The sequence below is a fragment of the Heloderma suspectum genome, chromosome 1 (genome assembly GCF_057233095.1).
Source record: "Heloderma suspectum isolate Gila_16-S chromosome 1, 16-S_ref, whole genome shotgun sequence".
NCBI classification, from domain to species: domain Eukaryota; kingdom Metazoa; phylum Chordata; class Lepidosauria; order Squamata; family Helodermatidae; genus Heloderma; species Heloderma suspectum.
Genome location: NC_139458.1, coordinates 13,478,719 through 13,485,573, shown reverse-complemented (window position 1 = coordinate 13,485,573; position 6,855 = coordinate 13,478,719). Strand labels below are relative to the sequence as shown.

General features: G+C 44.7%; 1 protein-coding gene across 2 annotated transcripts in view; it reads right to left on the bottom strand.

The window, feature by feature from the left end:
- MNAT1 (MNAT1 component of CDK activating kinase) overlaps nt 1-6,855 on the bottom strand; it is a 166,221-nt gene that overhangs the window by 7,440 nt on the left and 151,926 nt on the right. The gene's annotated exons all lie outside the window — the stretch shown is intronic.

The following is a 6,855-nucleotide window of genomic DNA, read 5'->3' as shown; positions in this document are numbered from 1 at the left end:
ACATATCACAGCGGTGTGGCAGCCACTTCCCCATGGCTTCTTCCCAGCTATCCCAAGGATGTCTAGATATGGGAACCCCCGCTGAGAGGGGCACATGATACGGTTCCTCCTTCCAGACCTCCTAGAGGACAATTTTGAGAAGTCAGTGACAAGTAGGGACGGACGAATCTAGTTCAATTTTTTAAATCTCAAGTTTGTTCTGTCCTATTTATAAAGACATTTGCGAATTTTGGGAAATGCCACCAAACCAAACCAATAAGTGCATTTGGGAGGTGCAAATCCAAATGTGGACCTAATAAAATTCTAGAGCAGAGGTGCAGAACTGTTTAAGGGGGGGGCGTATTGCACCCCACCAGGCCCACCCTGAGCCAAATGACAGCGGGGGGCATGGACCTAACCTGACCTCACCCCCTGACGTCAGGCACCATTTCAAAAATGTGTTTAATTGATAAATGGACTGAGCTTCCGCCAGGCTTTGAAGACCTGGCTGTTCAGGAGGGCATTTGGGGTGGTTTAGGGTTGTTGTTGGTTGTTTTAGAGCAATTTTGTTTTGTTCAGTCGATTATGTAAATTTTCTGTATTTCGTGTTATTTGTATTGTACGCCACCTAGAGTGGCGAGGTAGCCAGCCAGATGGGTGGCTAATCAATCGATCCATCCATCCATCCATCCATCAATCAAACAAAGCATTGCAGCTGGAGTAATAACTGGTGCCATCCAGGGCTGGACCTACAGAGTGACAAGGTCAGGCATTTGCCAGGGTCCCAGGAATGGCAAACAGCCCATCACCTCCAACAGTTCTGCCGTGGACTAAAATCAATGGTGCCCCCAACCTTTTGCGCCAAAATCCCAAGAAAGTCAGAGGCAACGTATGAGAATTCTTTACTTGTGTGTCTTGCCTCTTCCAAGTGAAGGAAGAAGTGCTTTCACCATTCAGGGTGCCTTGCCAACACCCCCCCCTCCCCCGATCTGGTGTAACCATGACAGAGGAGACTTCCAAGTATGGTTCCCAGTCTGTAGCAGATAGCTGGCATTATTTGCAGCACTTAACTTATTCCATCATATAAATATTAGATTAAACCTCCTAACTTGGCTGGATGAAAGAAATGCTCACAATTCACACATCTTGAGTAATTCAAGATGCCTTCCGATAAACAAGATTTTCTTCTGGATATTTTAAGAAACATGCCAAAACCAATCCCTTTGCCATTTGAAGAGGGACGCCTTTGCTTTCCCTTCCCAAAGAAACCAAATAAAACGATAAAACCCTTAATGGGCTAGCAGGAATATAAGTTTAATATTACAGGATCGGTGGTGGGGAGAGGGGTGGATAGGTTCTTGCCTCTCGTGCCGACACTGAGGTTCCATGTGGGGAAATGGCTTTTTAAAACCGCCTTGGGGCATCCTTGAGACATGCCCAAAGGCGGTGGGGCTGTTGGGGCTGTCAACAGACTGGGAAGAAGTGCTGTTGCTTCTTGGCCGCCTTTCATAGCTAGGTAGGCCTGATTCACTGTGTGCTCTTAAACTGGGCTATGGTGCCACTTTGTTCTGTGTTGTACAGGGTGCCAGTGGTGCCAGTGCTGGGTGCAACATTTTTAAAAGGGCACTGACAAACTGGAGGATGTCCAAAGGAGGACGACCAGGAGGGTGAGATGGTCTGGAAACCAAGTCCTACGAGGAACAGTTGTGAAAGAACTGGGCATGTTTATCCTGAGAATGGAAGGTTAAGGGGAGGCATGATAAGTCAAGGGTAGGCAATGTGGCAGCCATGGGCACCAGTGTTCCCTTGGACAACTTCCTCAGCACCTGCTGAGGTGACCTGCCCCTCCGACTTTTAATTTTTTTAAAACAAAATATCTTACAGTCAACTTGGTCACATGGGGCTCACAGACGCTTTTAGGAAATGAAAATAGTGGATGGCTGCAGACCAATGCTTTCATCTGCAGTGTGGCCATTTTGTGATGATGCCCAGGGAAGTTCCTCAAACTGCCAAATGTGCCCACTGGCCCCAAAAAGATGCCAACCCCTGTGATAAGTGATCTTCCAATATCTGAAGCACTGTCACATAGAACACAGAACAGACTTGTTCTCTGTTGCTCCAGAGGGAGGTACCTAGAATGTATGGGTGGAAATAGCAGGAAAGCAGGTTTTGGCTGAACATTACAAGATGTTCCTATAGGTACGACAGTGGGACAGACTGCCTTGAGGGGTGGTGGGTTCATTTTTGCTCGATATTTAAGCAGATTCTGGATGGACTTCTATCAGGGATGCTGTAGTTACAAGATTCCTTCACTGAGCAGGGGGCTGGACTAGATGACCTCCAAGATACCATCCAATTCTGTGATTCTTTAAGGGCACAATCGTATGCATGTTTAGATAGAAAAAGTCCTATAACTCCCAGCATTCCCCAGCCAGTATTTAAAAAAATTAATCAAGGTGTCACCAATTGGATACCAGCCCTAATTATTTGTGAACCAACTCCAGGGCACTGTAGGCCATGAAACTGAAGGCATTTATGTTTTGAATAAGGATCTAAAATTCCACGTTCATTACCATGGCACATCAAAGGCTTGGTGGTGGTTGTGTGTGTGTTTTTAAGGTTCTGGCACCCCAAAACCACACAATAAGGACCCCTTTGCCACCCTTTTCATATTAACCCACATCTATGTTGTTTTAATTCCTTTATGACCATCACATCTCTGAACTAGATTCCTGAGGCTTCTGGCAGAGATCCGGGTCTTTTCATGTACACCTTTTACAGCAGCAACCGCAGGATGGTGGGAGTGGAGGTCTGTTTCTAAACATCAAGCTCAGCTGGGTTTTGTAACCTGGAGGAAACTGGGCACACTTGTTAGCAAACCCAGCACCTTCAGGCCTGTAGCTGAGTAGTTTGCTTGAAGGCCAGTAAACCACGAAAGCAGGAAAAAGGAGGTCTGCTCACTTCAGTACAGGATCCCCCTCCCTTCCTCCCATGGATCTTGTTTCTAGTGAGAGAAGAATAAAGCCTCTGAGTTGAAAGAAAGAAAGAAAGAAAGAAAGAAAGAAAGAAAGAAAGAAAGAAAGAAAGAAAGAAAGAAAGAAAGCAAGCAAGCAAGCAAGCAAGCAAGCAAGCAAGCAAGCAAGCACTATTCTTTTTAATCAGGGCAAAACAGCACTGTGGCCTCCACTTTTGAACTCTGTCCAAACAAGCTCCTTACTGACCTTTCACCCCAGTTAAAGTCCCATGGTATTATGGTCTCCAAGAGCCTCGAGGGGGTCATTCCACACCCCTTTGCTGGTTGAAGACAGGCAGCCCAGTTAAAGACGGCAGCCCTTAAGCGGGCAAAAGCATAGCTAGGCTTCCTGCCTGGTGTTACCCTAGCATTCAGTGACCAAATTTTACACAGAAACACCAGCAATGATCAGGGGAGAACCCAGTTGGTTACCCACCACCATGCCAGTGCAGATCGCATGGTGGAATCAGTAACTCCACCAGCCATCCTTGCATGTAGAAAATTAGCATGCCAAGGGTTCCATCTAAAAGGAAGGACTTCTTCACACAGTGCATAGTTAAATTATGGAATTCACTTCCACAAGATGTAATGATGGCCCCCCAATTTGGATGGCTTTAAAAGGGGGTTAGACAAATTCCTGGAGGAGAAGGCTACTAGTCCTGATGCTTCTATGCTACCTCCAGTAATCAGAGGCAGTAAGCTTATGTACACCAGTTGTTGGGGAACATGGGCGGGAGGGTGCTGTTACACTCATGTCCTGCTGGTAGGTTCCGAGTCGACAGCTGGTTGTATGCCACTGTATGAACAGAATGGTAGGCTAGATGGACCTTTGGTCTGATCCAGCATAGCTCTTATGTTCTTAACTTTTTCTGTCTAAACATGCATACAATTGCGCTTTTAATTAATAAATCCAACTCATCAATTGCTTAAAAGGTTGAACCTGTTATAATTCCCAAGTTCCAAGAGCATTGCTCTATTGACATGAGCGATAAAATTAATGCAATGTCCGTGAGCCCAAAGTGTTGCCCACAGAGGAGGTTGCCCATTGTATCTCTGCCTGATTCACTGCTCTGGCCTTCCAAACCTTCAGTGGAGGCATGTAATTCAGCCACATTTCTAAATTGGGCATGACTGGTATATTTAGTCACTGCTGATGCAAAGATACAGCAGAATGATCTGCCCTTACGGGAGGCTCACCTACAATAGTCAGTCCTCATGCAGAAACATTGGGTTGTGCTCCCCTGAAGGGTTGGGAATTCTTACTCTTACACATTCCCAAAGGAAACCACCTTGGATCAAAGAGTGAGGGGGTGGGGAGTCTGCTTCAGCTATGAGAAACTTGGGAACTGCAACTACAGGAAGTAGCTAGTGAAAGACAGGATAGTGGCCACACTGTAGATTTATATAAGCGCAGTATGATATTGGCAGTTTTATTCTCAATTCCTTTCTTAATTATGCCTAACATGAAGTTTGCCTTTTTTACAGCTGCCACACACTGGGTTGACATTTTCATTGAGCTGTCCACCACAACCCCAAGATTTTTCTTGGTAGGTCACCGCTAGCTCAGATCCCATCAGGATCCCATTCTACAACTCCCAGCATTCCCCAGTGAACATGCCTGGCAGGGGAATGCTGGGAGATGTAGGACTTGTTTCTGTCTCAATGTGCGTAGGATTGAGCCCTAAAACCTTTTAATCGACTAAAGCGGTATCCCCATCTATCCAGACAATGCTCCTGAACTCTCTCACAGGAGGGAATGCTTCTTCTAAGATGGTGCCTGCCAAGATATATCCATGCCATCTAAAAAGAAAGGATGCCCTTTTCCTTCAAAATGCTTCTTTTATTAATACGCATTTATGCAGAATTAATCATTAAAATGTACAATTAAATCAAGAACAATTTCTTTCACCTGGTAACAGCCCTATGAAGGACTGTTTTTAAGGATGGGCAATACTTGGTTGATTATAACGCCAGACTGATAAAGTTCTCCAGATCTTACGTTCAGGGTAATTGGTCAGTGCATGAATGGCAACCATGCCCATGTCACAGTTTTTAATTTCTCTCCCTCCATGGCCCAGAGCTAGCACTGAGATTGCAAAGCAGTTCTTCACAGGAACGTGGAAGATGGAAGGAACCTCCTTCTTACCATCTTTTCACTTAGGCAGTCTCTGTTGTGTGCATTATGTGGATGAGCCGTCTACGGCACACAATACATCTGTGAATATTTTGCGTGCAGATGTTTCCCTCCTCACAATCTGCTGTCCAGATGTCTTAAGGGCAGCAGGGGGAAGATAAGATTCATTCACCAGTTGTTTGACAGGGTGAGAGAAAGTTGTTCACCACTAGAAAACTTTACTGGCTCCCTGATTTAACCTCAGTATTCCATTTATGGGAGTGGGGGTTGCAATGAGGACAGTTAGGCAGCTACTTAGAATAAGAGGAAAAGATTGCCAGATGCATGGGTATATTCTCCCTGCTTCTGCCCCATTACAATTTGCAAACTGCCCTCTTCCCTAGAGCCTGAGGTGGGCTATCATGACTTAAAGAAGATACATAATACATATTCCAATAAAGTCAACTAAGGGCACAATCCTATGCATGTTTAGACAGAAAAAAGTCCTACAACTCCCCGCATTCCCCAGCCAGCAGCCTGAGGTGGACAAGATCCCATGCCCCTCCCCATTTTAATCAGTTGTTTAGGTGGACACGTCTTTGGGAACTATGCATGGAGAGATATTTGTGGATCAGCATCCAAATCTTTATGGAGTATATTCTGTTGTTAGGTTCCAGGTATTTATCAGCAAAGTAGAGATGAAGCAAATGGGCAGTGGTGTTTTTTTTTCTTATCTGTACTCAAACGGGGTTTAAAGAGAGCACTTGGCACTGGATTCTCAAGATAAATCCAATTTGAATTTTGGAGAGACATGTAATACTTGCAAATTAATCTCCACCAATATCAGCCTGTATATTTGTTGTATGTTATATATGACAATATATAGCAACTTCACAGATGAGGTGTCAAGTCCTACTATGGGATTTATGTGCACCTGCCATCGTCTGGATTATGCACGCTAGCCCTAACCCAGGGCAAGTTAGTCACACCTGTTGAAATAAATGAGGCTTTACCACAAATAACTTCCTATGGATTAGGATCAAAAAGATCCCATGGTTCAGAGAGTGGAGGAATGTCTCTACCTCATGCTGAAGGGTGGGGTGTCTCCCATTGGTGGTCTCCTCCTTGTAAACTCCCACAACCTATTCACTTGCCAATATTTCTATTCCCACCTCTACAGCCCTCCTAGCTAAAGCTAAAGCACAGATTCTGCAAAGATTTAAATCCTGGATTCAAAATGAAGCCCAAGGAAGATTAGACAAACTGCCACTCCTCTCCTAAACATCTTTACTGGAACACAAGTCAAACTGATTTCAATAGCACATTTCCAAGCAACTTAGGTTACGGCCTCCTGTCATTTGCATAAAACTATTGATTTCCATGATTTAACTTGAGAGCAGAATTTGAACTTCCTTTAGCCACAGCCTTCCTTATTCCGTAATCCATATGCTCTGATGTTAATGTACCGGGAGTGTTAACTTTACACTAACTTTTCATTTCCTTCCTTTTTTACTTTTTCTTTTAAGTGTCTGGAGTTTTCAACAGGTGCAAATACACCCTGCTGAGAAAGGCCTAGGTTATGCTGGGCAACAAATGCCTTTAAAAAAAATGTTAAGCAGTCACTGGCGTCTTAGGTTACCGCAGTGATCTCATCCCTCCGCATTCCACATGCCATTGCTTGGCTGTACAACAAGGACGGCTCCAACTAGGCTCCAGCTAGGACAACAGAATGCATAACGTTCCTCCTCAA